Raw genomic sequence first — 15,386 nt, 5'->3', positions numbered from 1 at the left:
GCGCTAACTCTAATCCTTTATACATAAATGTTATTAAGATAATACTAGCCAGAATTCACATTAACTTTACATTGAACATGATTTTATTCCAATAAATTTTCTTATACTATTCTTTTAGAAAGTGTCTGTGTTATGAATTCCTTTTGGGTAACAGCTAGTTTGTAAGTTAGCTAATAAGTTTAGTAGATATAAGTAACTGATGAATTTGACAAAAGAGAGAGATTCTTTTTGAGATTTTCGGCCGCAGGTCCTTACTTGATTGAATGGGTTCCCCCATGATGCGTGTCTCAGCAGACCGAGTCTCTTCCGAAACCACGTTAAAAACAAACACATATAAAATCTCAGATTTTATGAGCGATAGATAGAATACCCTGAGAAGAAACCGAGTTACCGGGAGAACATTGCACTGACCGCTCGACTGACGGGTGCATATGTATGTATGTATGTATGTATGTATGTATGTATGTATGTATGTATGTATGTACGTATGTATGTATGTATACGTATTTTAAGGTAGAAACAGATTCCAAGAAGGACATTCCAGGATTCATTAATGGACAAGGGAAGTGTGTATTTGAGGATGGAAAAAAAGGCAGAAGTATTCCGTCAGCAGTATTGTGCCCTATAATGCCTTGGTTCCCATCAGGCAAACGCCGAGATCGAATCAAGTGCATTATAGTGATCAATCCATCCACCAAAGTGGGGGTGCTTGGCACATAGCTTACCTTGCGATGCGTATCCACTCACAGCAGCTCAGGAGTGCATGATTCAGAGGATCAGGGTAAAAACAAGAGCCTAATTAGATAAAAAAAGGATACCAAAAAGTGCAGGGTAAGAGAAGATTCTACTAAAAAAATAACAGAAAGATTGCTGCATTCAAAGTTTTACAATAAGGGGTTTATTACGATAAAATCAATATTGATGAAATACAAATATACTGTCCAAATACACATGGGATAAATACAATATGGAGCCATCGATAGCCAGAGCAACTTTGCGGTTGCGGAAACACCTTCACGAAACCTCATGGCTGTAACAAGCATGTAAAAATAGGGTAAGTAATGGAGTATAAAACGGATATCTGTACAAATACTAGTCTAACAGCATCATCCTAAACCTCTCTATTCTATGCCACAGTACTCAGAACTCTACACCTAACTAGTATAAACATACATACAGTGCTCTAACAGAGCATCGATCCCTGGGCCAGTTAAGAGCAAGGCCCCTAACATAAACATTAAAATAGCAGGAACTCAACTACATTGTCCTATGACCAACAGATAAAGGGCTAGACGTACAAATGACAAATACAAAAGGAAATGCAATAACTACTAGTACCGTAACAAAAAGGTCGATGTCTCCCTAACACACTTGACAAACAGCAGTCTGCTTTTACTGCCGCATTCCTGTGTCGTGACGTCACACACCTTCCTCCCTCATTCACCCTGAGCACATGACAGGAGTCGGCCATGCTTTATTTCTATAAATAGCCTCCAGGTGACGACTGGGAAACTGACTGCAGGCAGTGTTTTACTTTCACTGTCCCTCTCGGAAACTGGTCCACATAGCGTTCTCATAATCATGCATGGGCTACAGGCAATCGTGTCTATTTCATTATCAATACCACATAATCACACTGCTGCCTCCACTGGGCTTATCTATTACCGTACAAATGCGCAATCCACTGCGCTATCATTACTTGGCCATTACCAGGCATTTCAAACACATATAACACATTATTTATCAGCGCTAAGTCTCTCTCTACTTCAATTTGCACAGTCAGCTAATTACATACTGCTCCTATCTCTCAAACATGATGACACGCACCCCTGACACGTTAGCCTGAGTAAGTTAAGGGATAAGTCATGATCTCCAATAAATTACATAAGTCCTCAAAGATATGTACCTGACGCTGCTCTATCAACAATATATATTTGCCTGACTCCGCTGTCATGACAATAATGGTCCGATATGAAAAGTGGAGACAACAAGTACTAAATCATGATAATACCGAATGGAAAAGTATTCACGCAAACAAGCAATAAACAACATAAACCTACAATTAATTTAACTAAGTTCGAGTCCTGGGCAAAGCTATACTACACCCAACGACCTACCCAAACATAACTTTACATGTTGGCTGACGGCCAACCTTGCTCCTATCCTGTGGAGTTTAACATTGCATGCTTCTTACAAATTGGAGAGCTCTGACCTGAAAGGATCGGTTAACATGTCGGAACGGCCCCTCATTGGACAGCTGGAGTTACTGCATCATGACAGGCTTCGACGCTGGTGGCAGATACGGGCTGAGGACTGGAGACATTCTGGCTGGCGAGAACATTTCCTGCAGCTTCTCAGGTGGTTGGAGGATGTCCCCTTCGGTGTCGCGATGAGCAGGTGCGCCTGAAGTTCCTGTGTCGACTCCTGATGCCGTGAGGACTCCTTGCCTTCTACAGCTCCCGTTACTGCTTCCTCAATATAAATGGGCAGTATCTCGTACTGAGTTGATGTAGGGAAAACTGTAAAGAAATATCTATTACACACAGTCCGTTCTCGATGCCTGTTTCCACTACCACCATACCTCATGCGGTCGTTTGACCAAGTCACTTTCAGAGTATAGACTTGATACATGAATGTTCTCTTTATAAAACATAATAACAGTTTCATGTTAGACTTTCACTCTGATCGAACTTCCTGACACAATAGATAACCTGAGCCTACACTAATCCGTGAATTACGTTTGTTACAATTGAACCTCAAGTAATATGAAGCTACTAGTCAAACAGTCCAATTATTAGCAGCACATCCTCTCATGACAGCAGATCAGCGCATGTAATATCAAGAATTCAGCTTAATTATCCATGTTGATTACTTACTTTTCCCCAGATTCAATCGTGCTAGGTGTATGCAGCTCGAAGATAAAGACGCTCTTCTGTATGCCGACTTGCAGCGTGACGACCTCGTTCTAGCAGCCGTACAGTCAATGAATGAATCTGACGCGCTCGGCGGTCGTGTATTTATAATTAGTCTGGTGATGGCGTTACCACGCTTGTGTGTTGGCGGTCTTTATAACCCGCGCCCGCGACTGGAAGCTTCTCCCGCACAAAGAGTGACAACTACCTCACTTAACGTATGCACTTATAATTATAGCCGTGTCGCATATCAAAATTTACGGAAATTATGCAGGTTGCAATTCTCTTATCAAATCCAGTGCATCTCTTCTGTAGCCGGTGATATTAAATTAATTTCTTCTTCCCTCCAACGCCAATCAGCCCGCGAGGTTATGAATTGGTGCGCGTCCAACACTATTAATAAAGAAGCTTCGCTTGGGTAATAAATTCCTTTTATGAGTCTCTGGAATTTTCATAATGATACTGCTATGTTCCCATGAGAAATGCTCCATCTGTACTCTCTTATATAATAAACTGCTATATAATGACTTTCATGGTGGTCTCATGCAATCCCAATATCTAAGGCTAAAATCCAGACTATTTGCACATGAACTGAATGGTTCAGTATGTAAAGATTGTTGTGTACAAGGATAATGTCCAGATAGAGAAGGTGACTAATACTAAAGAAGTATTAATATTAACCTATGATAAAAATGACATTTACAATAAGACTCAAAATTTGAAAACTAGAAAAACAGTTGGAATTTATAAGATTTCTGGGGATAAACTAAAGACAATGGGTTGGGATATAGTACCATACCTGAAGTACTAAATTGTTTTTTACAGTTTGTTTCACATCGCACCAGCACAGGTGGGTTATATGGTGATGATGGGATAGGAAAAAGGTAGGAGTGTGAAGGAAGTGGCTGTGGCCTTAAATAAGGTACAACCCCACCATTTGCCTGGTGTGAAAATGGGAAACCATGGAAAACCATCTTCAGGGCTGCCGACAATGAGGTTCGAACCCAATCTCTCCCAGATGCAAGGTGATAATTGTTTGTATGAAGGAGCTATACCAAATGAATAGAAAGGGTGATAGACATAAAGCTGAAAATTACAGGCCAGTCTGTTTGACATGCATTGCATATAAGCTTTGGGAAAGCATTATATCTGATTATATTAGACATGTTTGCAACATTAATAACTAGTTCGATAGAAGGCAGTTAAGGTTTAGGAAAGGTTATTCCGCTGAAGCTCAACTTGTAAGATTCCAGCAAGATATAGCAGATATCTTGGATTAGAGGTGGTCAAATGGACTGTATCGCAATTGAACTATCTAAGGCATTTGATAGGATAGATCATGGGAGGCTACTGGCAAAAATAAGGGCTATTGGATTAGACAAAATAGTGATTGAATGGGTGGCTAAATTCTAGAGAAATGAACTCAGAGAATTAGAGCAGGTTAAGCTTTATCTGAGCCTGTAATAATTAAGAGGGGAAATCCTCAAGGCAGTGTAATTGGACCTTTATTTTATCTTATAATATAAATGATATGAGTAATAATGAGGAATCTGAGATAAGGCTTTTTGCGGATGATTTTATTCTGTACAGAATAATAAATAAGTTACAAGATTATGAGCAACTGGTAAATGACCTTGATAATGTTGTGAGATGGACAGTAGGCTATGGTATGATGATATACAGTATTGAAAATCATGCTGTGATTTTTTAAAATAGGAAAAGTCCCCTGAGTTTTAATAACTGCATTGATGGGATGAAAGTTCCTTTAGGGGACAATGTGTTAATATAAGGAAAGGACTTCATTGGGGTAAACACGTAAATGGGATTTTAAATAAAGGGTACAGATCTCTGCACATGGTTATGGGGGTATTTATGGGTTTTAGTAAGGATGTAAAGGAGAGGACGTAGAAGTCTCTGGTAAGACCCTAAACTAGGGTATGCTTCCAGTGTATGGAAACCTCACCAGGATTACTTGATTCAAGAAATGAAAGAATCCAAAGAAAAGCAGCTCGATTTGTTCTGGGTGATTTCCGACAAAGAGTGGCGTTACAAAAATGTTGCAAAGTTTGGGCTAGGAAGACTTGGGAGAAAGGAGACGAGCTGCTCGACTAAGTGTTGTGTACCAATATAAATGGTCCGTTATTGGAAATTATAAATTATCCAGCTAAACTCATTCCTGGTTTCCAGCGTTTCGCCCCCCCCGTGTGCAAGGCAGGGCTCATTGGTTGGTACCTAGCACTCCTAGCAAGACGCATGGCTACCAACTGATGAGCCCAGCCTAGCACACGGGGGCGAATCGCTGGCAACCAGGAATGAGTTAGCTGGAAAAATTTTAATGTGCAATAACGGACCATTTATATTGGTGTTATAAATTTACTCATTCGGAACAAGTATTTCAGATTTCCTATGGGAATCAACATCTATATCGTAAGTGGTATGTTCCGAGCTGTCAGTGGAGAGATGGAATGGAATGGCATCAGTAGACGTTTAAGTTTGAGTGGTAACTTTAAAAGCAGAAAAGATCACAATATGAAGATAAAGTTGGAATCCAAGAGGACAAATTGGGGCAAATATTTATTTATAAGAAGGTGTGTAAGTGAATGGAAAAACTTACCTAGGGTGATGTTCAATAAATTTCTGATTTCTTAGCAATTATTTAAGAAAAGGCTAGAAAAAACAGACAGGGTATCTGCCACCTGGGCAACTGTCCTAAATGCAGAGAGGCAGGTAGGTTGGTTGGTTGGTTGGTTGGTTGGTTGGTTGGTTGGTTGGTTGGTTGGTTGGTTGGTTGGTTGGTTGGTTGGTTGGTTGGTTGGTTGGTTGGTTGGTTGGTTGGTTGGTTGGTTGGTTGGTTGGTTGGTTGGTTGGTTGGTTGGTTGGTTGGTTGGTTGGTTGGTTGGTTGGTTGGTTGGTTGGTTGGTTGGTTGGTTGGTTGGTTGGTTGGTTGGTTGGTTGGTTGGTTGGTTGGTTGGTTGGTTGGTTGGAACAGGAACAGGAACAGGAACAGGTACTCCATACGGTGGATATGTAAAACCAATGTCCCTTGTACTGACTTGCTACAACCATGCAACAAATGACAGTGTATACAAAGTCTCGGTTTAGCCCCCGTTTGCAGAGGAAACAAGAGAAACCCAACTCTGGTGGTACAGTCACATCTTGAGAAAAGACTATGATTCTGTGGCTAACACACAAGGGATGACATGTGCAATGTGGATCTCAACCCCAAGGATGTCCATGACAGAGTTTCTGTGAAAGAGACATAACAGAACAGGAGACCCAGTGTAATGGGACAAATGCTAGGAAAGAAGAAATTACCAATGTGGTCATCATTTCTTAGTGGTTTGTAGTCAGTATGATAAGGTATTTAATCCAATTTTAAGGCTATACATATAAGTAGTAGCAAGTCCAGTGTCTCAATTTAACCCTCTTTGGATTTTTGTACTGGCGTTTGAACTACAGGTGTTGGTGATAGTCGATTTTTTAAAACAGAGCAACAGGATTTTCAGCCTCTACATGCAAATGGAGCACAGTATTTAGTGTGCAACAAAGTTAATTCTCTTAAGAAGTACCACCTGTCTGTTCAATGGCATTACAAGAAAATGTCACTGTATTATAATGTTGTAAGTGAAGACTGTGAGATACATCAAAAAAGATTACCACATGTGAAGTGAATGCTGCAGTAAATGCAAGCCATCTCTCTATTGTATCCCAGTAAAAGCAATTTTAGAAATAATACACATATATCTTTATTATTAAAAGCAAATCAATCTGCACTTGCGCTACACAAAAATAATTGCTGACTTTCAAGAAATATCGACACATGAACTGAAGGAAGTAAATACACCAGAATCAAGGATATTCACAACTGAAAACTGAAAAAGATTACAAGTCTGTCTGAACAACACTATTTACAAGGCAGAACTTGAAAGATCGCCTGGAAAACTACAAGTCCGTAAGAATATTCCTATATATTGTACCAGGAACCGCCAGCGGTCTGGAACATAATTTTTCAGCGTGAAGTACTGCGAAGTAAACAAGGTCACAGCTGGAACTTTCGAGAGAGAGCGAGTAACTACGTCCCGAGCTTCACGCAAGGAAGTGACATTACTATGACGCGCCGATCACGTGTACAGCGCGTGAGGGCATGGAAAGGAATGGTATAAAAGGACAGGGATTCGCCAAGTAAGTCAGTTCATAACTCGCAGCTGAAGGAACAACACGATGTTGTACGCGAGTGACTACGCCGAGTTTCGAACATAGCCGCTACGAGTGAGGTTCGCCGGTAAGAACTCTGCCGTAATTGTCGTCAAAAGACTTGTATTCAAAGTGCTACTTTTGGACTTATAAATTTTCGAAAATTAAAATACAGACTTAGTTTTCACGAACCACTAAGACTATTTCGAGAATGTGTGGCAGTAACTTAAACTGTGGTATAATGTGTTTGAACTTCAACTCAGTCGAAAGCAAGTGTGTAGAACTTGTACTCATACCAGATTTATCTTTAACTAGGAACGTTTAGATTTTAAAATCGGGTGCATATTAACGCAATTTTCCAGTGAAATACATAAATACTTAGTCTTTTAAAGCAAGTAACGCAACGAAAGAGTTTAATTGTTATTTAATACAAGTGTGGTTAACTATAAACAGCATTAAAGCATTCTTCTCGGATGAACAAGACAGTGCCGCATTAGACGACTTCTCCAAAACACTGTAGCTGTTTGAACATACAAACATGCATGTGTTTAGAACACTTCTACTGTTGTAAATATACCTTTTATTCATACCAACGATTATATTAGAACTGTGTTTTTCCTCTGAACAGTTATTCCAATAAATGAGCTTTCGTAATTTTGCTGCTAGTGTTAAGAACAGTGAACGAGTGCACATAAAAAAATATCGTGCATACATTTATGAAGTGCAAATACGACTTATTTTGAATGGGGCACTACCTAGCAATCACAGTCAGTTGAACTTTCTCGTGTTCGCTACATTACACAGTGACGCGCGAAATCCTGACAAGTGCCTATTTCTCGTAATTATCATATCTGCCTGCCGCTATACAAGCTGAATCTCGAGTCGTCTTGGGACGTGTCAACAAGGGAATGGAAATGCAGTATCAACATGGGATATGGAGCGTGGTGCTATGGTGATGACTTCACGACACCGGCTGGCTATGGTGACCACTTGCTGTTCGCTGACCAGCAGCTGTCAACATTCCAGTCCTGAGTTCCAGTAAAAACAGGTGTTATGAAGTGTATTTTAAACCACTTTCAAAACAGGTGCATAAAATTCCACAAAACAAACTTTCTTCTTGCCAAGTGGAATAGTAAAATCAGTGACTTCGTTTAGCGGCTTTACGAACAATTATTACAACGCTCATTGGAAACTAGACTTTTACTAAATTCTAGTTTACGTTATTTTCGAAGTGTTAAAATTTTCATACGTATAAAAAACTTTTAGGGAGAACTTCACAAACTTTGAAAGTGAAAGAGTATTTATTTTAAAGTGATATTTATTATTTAAAAAGACTGTAAGAAACAAGTGATATTTATTATTTAAAAAGGCTGTAGGAAACAAGTGATATTTATTATTTAAAAAGACTGTAGGAAACAAGTGATATTTATTATTTAAAAAGACTTTAGGAAAGAAGAGAAATTTATTATTTAAAAAGACTGTAGGGAAACAATTCATTATTTGGAATTTGGAATTTGATCTTCTGGTGAAAGACAATCATTTCAGTTAGTTTATGGTGACTTACGTAAAAACAAATTATTTTCAAAACCTCAAGATAAAGGCAATCTTTTGTGGATATCAGGTTTTTTTAAATCAGGCAAGCATTGCATTACGAAAATTTTGTAAAATAATTTGCTTTAATGTTTAAATAATTTGCCAACGAAACAAATATTTCGTGAAAAGGAGCAGAAATATTACAGTAGGAAACATTGCCCATAAATACATGATAACGAATAAATTGAGCTTTAAGCCCAACTATTATTTAGATCTGCGTACGCCTCTCTGTACCTGCTCCCTAAGAGCCGTCCACCCCTACGTAAAGATTCTCATGCCCAGATCCCTAATCATTTCCCGGTACAATATACTATGTACAACTTTAAGTTTTGCCAAAAGGAATTAAAAGCCTGTCTGGACATTACTTACTCCTCTATGTACAGGGAATAGCAAATAATTATGAATCTGTAGTAACACATCCTGACTTGAGTGAGGAGAGTATGAGTTCACTAAGTAGTCAACTTATTAGTATAAATAGAATAGTCTCTGATAAGAAAGTGTACATCCTAAATAAGGTCCCTATTTCCCATGCTGCCCACATTGACCATTGCGGACTTGGGTCTATGGGTTCGCCAACTTGTGGCATTCTGATCCTCCCTTGGCTTCTTATATATATACCTAGGCACAGCGATTATGTGTCTGCTGGCTGACTGGTGTGGCTGGAATGTTTTAGAATAACTGTGCGTGGCATTCAAAGACCGCACCACAAAACTATCACTTGCTAAAAACCGGTAAATTAGCATTTGTTTGATTTTGTTAATGCTATTTGTTCGGGGCGTCGACCTAAGAAGATATTTTGCCCATACTGTGCACCATATGTTGTGAACCTGCGTGTATTTGGAAATGGTGGAAGTGTAAAGTGTTGAATGTGAGGAAAGGAGCAATAAGCGCGACACAAACACCCAGTCCCCAGGCCAGGGATATTAATCATTTACAGTACAATTTAAAAACCCTGACCCAGCTTGGAATCGAACTCGGGGCCGCGGGGCGGCAGGCGGATGCGTTCCCCCTACATCGCGGGGCCAGATAAGATGAAATTAATATAACTTGCATATGGTACATGCTGAAATCATGGCCCAAAACTAAAGCAGTATTCATACCTAAGCCTGGAAGGGCAAACTATGCTCAAGCCAAAGCACACAGGCCATAATGTTTAACCTCCTTCATGCTGAAAGCAACGGAGAAAATTCTGGATAAATATATACACGAAAATCAGTTTGCATATAGACCTGGCAGATCCACTGAAGTAGCACTCCACGAGTTGGTTTGTAAACTAGAGGAAATCCTAGAATACAAAGAAATTGCTCTGGCGGCATTTCTAGGTACAGAATGAGCATTCAGCAGTACAACCTATGACTCTATGATCAAAGCATCGGAAAAGAGCAAGGTGAGTAAAACCGTTGTCAAATGGATTAAATCCATGTTAGACGGGAGGAAGATAAAAGCAACCCTGTTTGAAGAAACGCTGACGGTTAGAGCCACCCGGGGCTGTGCTCAGGGAGGAGTTCTTTTGCCTCTGCTGTGGAACCTCTTGGTGAACAAAATCATAGCTATGCTCAACAAACAGGGTTCCTATACACAAGTATATGCAAATGACCTAGTGATTGTGGTACGAGGTAAGGTGATGAGTGTTATCCAGGACCTCATGCAAAGATCACTCAAACTTGTGGAGACCTGGTGTCGGGAAGAACAACTGTCAGTCAACCCGAACAAGATCACTCTGGTCCTTTTTACAAGAAGGAGGAAATTAGAGGGAAAGAGATCACTGAAGCTCTTTGGGCAAGATATATATATATATATGGAAGAACAGGCACTGCACCTAGGTGTAGTGTTAGATAAAAATCTAATCTGGAATCCACATATAGAAAGGAACATAACCTGGGCCAAGAACTTGCTGTATGCATGTAAAAGAGCCGTTGAGAAGACATGGGGCCTAAGACCATCAGTGGTAATGTGGATATACACAATGATAATTAGACCATTGATGGCCTATGCTGCAGTCATCTGGTAGCAGAAAGTAAGTCAAGGAAAAGTCGGCAGTAGATTGGATAGCCTACAGAGAATGGCATGCATAGCCATAACTGGGGCTATGAGAACTACACTAACAGAAGCCTTGAATACTCTACTAGACCTCCCTTTACTATGCAATTTCATAAAAGGACAGGCTAGAATGAGTTCATATAGATTAGCACAATCAGAGTGCTGGAATGCACAAAGACCCAATCTAGGACACTGTAAAATTAACAGACTATTAACAGAGGAAGTTCTATACATGCCTTCTGATTATATGATACTAAAGTACAACTTTGAAAAACCGTTTGAGACGAAGCTATTAAAAAAAGAAGACCGGGATATCAACAAATGGTATACTGAAAAAGAAGATATAGTGTGGTGGACTGATGGCACAGGAGGAGGGATCAACAGGGGAAGACCTGAGAGTTCAATCCAGATGAGCCTGGGCAGACACACTACAGTCTTTTAAGCTGAAATGATAGCTATCACAACATGTCTTGAAGAAAATCTGAAAATGAACTATAGGAATAAGAACATTTTCATTTTTACGGACAGCCAAGCCGCCATTAAGGCACCAGAGGCAGTCCGGATAATATCCAGAATTGAGTGGTATTGCCGCTCACTTTTCCTGAAGCTCTCCAAGTACAACATTGTCAAAATAATATGGGTTCCAAGGCATGCAGGTGTAGAAGGAAATGAAAAGGCAGATAAACTGGCCACGAAAGGGGCAGAAACACATTTTGTAGGCCCAGAACCTGTATGCAGGATTTCCTATGGACAAGCCCGACACTACATAGGAAAATGGTTACAAAAGAAACAAATGAAAAACTGGAAAAATACTCCAGGTTGCAGGCTTGCAAAGGAGCTGATATCAGGACCAAACAAGAAGCATACTAAAGAACTGTTGAAACTCAGCAGAGAAAATATAAAATGGGTAGTAGGACTGTTGACAGGACACTGCCATCTGAAAAAACACCTACATAGAATTGTAGTAATAAGAGACAACATATGAAGGAAATCCAATGAAGCAGAGGAATCAGCTGAACACATACTTTTCGAATGTGAGGCGCTGGGTAGAATCACACTCTCCACTCTAGGACTACCAGGTGAAGAGAGAGAAAAAATCCAAGAACACCCAATAAGTACAACGTGCAGCTTTGTGAAGGGAGCAGGTATATCTAGGTGGGAATGAAGGAAAAACATGGTAGCAAAAGATCTTAGAGGTCGACGCTAATTCGGAACTACCAGTAATATTTAGAAGCCCCATGAAGAAAAGGAGAAGAAGAAGAATATCTTGAAAAAAATTCTTATTTACAGAAAGGTGATCCTACCGTTTCAGATGTAACATTTCATGCCTTCTATAGATTAGCCTAGGTTGTAGCTTTTTCAACTTTTTGTTTGCATGACGAGGAGTTTCTGAAAGATCAGTACAAGAATCATATACTGTACAACAAATTCCAAATTCATTTCACACAATTAAAATGTTACTAGGTTAGTGGTGGTGATTATTGTTTTAAGAGAAAGTACAACTAGGCAACCATCCTCTATACAACACTAATCAGAGGGAAAAAATGGAAGGGATCCGACACTTCGAAAAATGAAGATATCGGCCAAAGGAAGACAAGGGCCACGAAGGGCGTGAAATGAAAGACTCCCTAGCCCTCGCAAACCTAATAGCGTCGGGGTCGGAAAAGAACAAGAGTTGACCAAGAGAGGTCGGATAGGATAGATGAAAGTGAGAAGCCTGACACAAGTAAGTGGAAGCAATGCCTGGACTCAGTTGAGGGCCCCGTGGTCGCCAACTCGTGCTCCAAAGTTCAGAGCCCCTGCGGCTGTTACTAGGTTAAGCCCGTCAAGACATGGAGTAAATATTTGTTGAGGGATTTCCTTATATATGACATTCCACATATTTTATTTTTTTACAGTTTTCTTTACGTCGCGCCAACAGAGGTAGGTCTTACAGCGATGATGAAATAGGAAATGTCTATAAGTGGGAAGAAAGCGACCGTGGCCTTAATTAGGGTACAGCCCCAGCATTTGCCTCGTGTGAAATTGGGTAACCATGGGAAAACATCTGTAGGGTTGCTGACAATGGGGTTTGAATCCATTACCTCCCGAAAGCAAGGTGATAGCTACGTGACCCAAACCACACAGCCACTTGCTCGGTGCATATCTTGTGCAATTACCTTTTAGTACTATTGCAACTTTAAAATATCGCTCTCTTAACATAGCAACATTTAACTGGCCATGGATGAAAACTGGCTGAGGAAGTAGAGACCATCACATCCCTTGAAGTTTATGGATCGCGATACAAAATGCCAAGCGAATTGGAAATTAATGCCTCTTGAAAGAAAATGGAAGTGTTTTATTGGATGTTGTTAAGTCAATTTGAGTGATTATAGCTCTCTATCCAGCTTCATTTCCATTTATTATTTCCTAATCTAAACCATTTTTGTACATACTTCTTAGAATTAGACCCTAATCTGGTTCCATTTGGGAGCCGCTCCGAAACGTTCTGATTCCTGAGGAGAGTAACTACAGCTCCAATTTTAGAATATGTGGAGGCAAACCATTAATTAAAAGGAATTCAAGAATTATGTAGGAAATTAAAGTAGCTAGCTTTCATCTTCAGTATTAATCTGGTTTTTTTTGCTATTGGCTTTACGTCGCACCGACACAGATAGGTCTTATGGCGACGATGGGACAGGAAAGGGCTAGGACTGGGAAAGAAGCGGCCGTGGCCTTAATTAAGGTACAGCCCCAGCATTTGCCTGGTGTTGAAATGGGAAACCACGGAAAACCATCTTCAGGGCTGCCGACAGTGGGGTTCGAACCCACTATCTCCCGAATACTGGATACTGGCCGCACTTAAGTGACTGCAGCTATCGAGTTCGGTATTATTAATCTGTTGATGCTAGTGTATGGTTTTGAACTACCGGGTATAAGCCCACTTTCAAAGAATGGCAACTTTCAAGGAAATTATGACATCTTTTGCAGAAGTGAACATTTTGCTTTAAATTTCAATCATGATATCATCATGTGCGAAAATTCTGGCTGATAGTTTAGTAACATTTGATCCATCACCATGTACAGAGAAGTAGCTGCTGTTACCGATTTCTTGCTAAAAATCAGCGAATTCAATTTTTTTGTGGTCTTGTCCACATATGTTTATGTAAGTGGTGTGTTTTGAAGAAGGGTCAAAGAGAAGAGAAAGAAAGAAAGAAAGAAAGAAAGAAAGAAAGAAAGAAAGAAAGAAAGAAATGTTTGGTAATAAGCATGTGGCAAAACAGCCAAAAACCTTCATGAAATCTCTCCTATCGTTCTCAATGCAATTTTATTTTGGTGTAAATAAATATCACACAAGATATTTTCACTTCCTTGCATAAAACCACTTTACAAGGTGCGTTCCATAAATAATGCGACCAAATTCATAAAAAAATCATTATCTGAACATATTTCTACAAATAATAAATAATCTTCAAAATAGCACCCTCTTGTGTCGATACACTTCTGGAGGTGGTGTTTCCATGCCTGGAAGACCTTTTCCGGAATGTCCTTTAGAGCCGATGTAACATGCGCTTGGATTCTTTCAATCGTGTCCTAATGTTTTCCTTTCATGACTCCTTTTAACCGAGGAAACAAAAAAAGTCAGCGGGAGCCAGGTCAGTTGTGTAGGGAGGCTGGGGAACAACTGGGGTGTTGGACCTGGCCAGGAAGTCGTTGACAATGAAGGCGCTGTGACTCGGCGCGTTATCGTGATGAAGTTTCCACGTGTCCTTGATGTTGCTTCGGCAGCACGAGACGCTCCTTTTCAGTCTTTTGAGCACTTCCAAGTAGAAAGCTGAGTTCACTGTAGTCCCGGTAGGTACAAATTTGTGGTGGACAATGCCTCTGACGTCAAAGAAGACAATGAGCATGGTTTTGATCCTGGACTTGCTCATGCGTGCCTTCTTGGGACGGGGCGACGATGGGGTGTGCCACTCTGAACTCTGCCTTTTTGTTTCAGGGTCGTACTCAAAAATCCATGTCACATCACCAGTGATAACTGAGTTAAAAAATTAGGATGATTTTCACACATTTCCAACATTTCTCGGCACCGAAGCACTCGCATGTCCTTTTGTTCGTCGGTCAACACTTTTGGGACCAGTTTGGCACACACCTTTCTCATGTTCAAATCTTCGGTCACAATACGTAAAACGGTTGTTTTTGCCATGTTTAGAGTTTGCGCTATCATTTGAAGGCTCAGCTGTCTGTCACAGTTCAAACAATCGCGCACACGCATCACATTTTCGTCAACTCGTGAGGTTGACGCCCGTCCATTGCGAGGTTCGTCGGTGATCTCTTCTCGGCCCTCCATGAAAGAGTTGTGCCATCGGAAAACTTGTGATTTGGACAAGCAATCAACAACTACTTAACCTTCAATATCTTTGAACTTCTTAGACATCAAAGTCACACGAGTATCGAACAAATTCGACTTCCAAATATACAGAAATCCCACCTTTTCTCCAACAACCATAAAAAATGATTCTTTACATCCCAACTCACATAAAAGAAGCCACTTGTAACAGTTTAATCTATAGAGCATTAAAGAACCTTATGTCCTCTATTCATTTAAAGAAAGAAATACTATTAATTAAGGAAATGGAAGTAATGGATTTAACACGGATATGATTG

At 40.1% G+C, this 15,386-nt stretch overlaps 1 protein-coding gene across 4 annotated transcripts in view; it reads left to right on the top strand.

Moving 5' to 3' along the window:
* The window catches only part of LOC136876198 (galactosylgalactosylxylosylprotein 3-beta-glucuronosyltransferase P), a 160,220-nt gene that overhangs the window by 42,814 nt on the left and 102,020 nt on the right, over positions 1-15,386 (top strand). The window lies entirely within an intron of this gene.

Source organism: Anabrus simplex, chromosome 6, assembly GCF_040414725.1.
Source record: "Anabrus simplex isolate iqAnaSimp1 chromosome 6, ASM4041472v1, whole genome shotgun sequence".
Taxonomy (NCBI): Eukaryota; Metazoa; Arthropoda; class Insecta; order Orthoptera; family Tettigoniidae; genus Anabrus; species Anabrus simplex.
The sequence above is the reverse complement of the archived record's forward strand: the minus strand, read 5'-3'. Positions and strand labels throughout refer to the sequence as shown.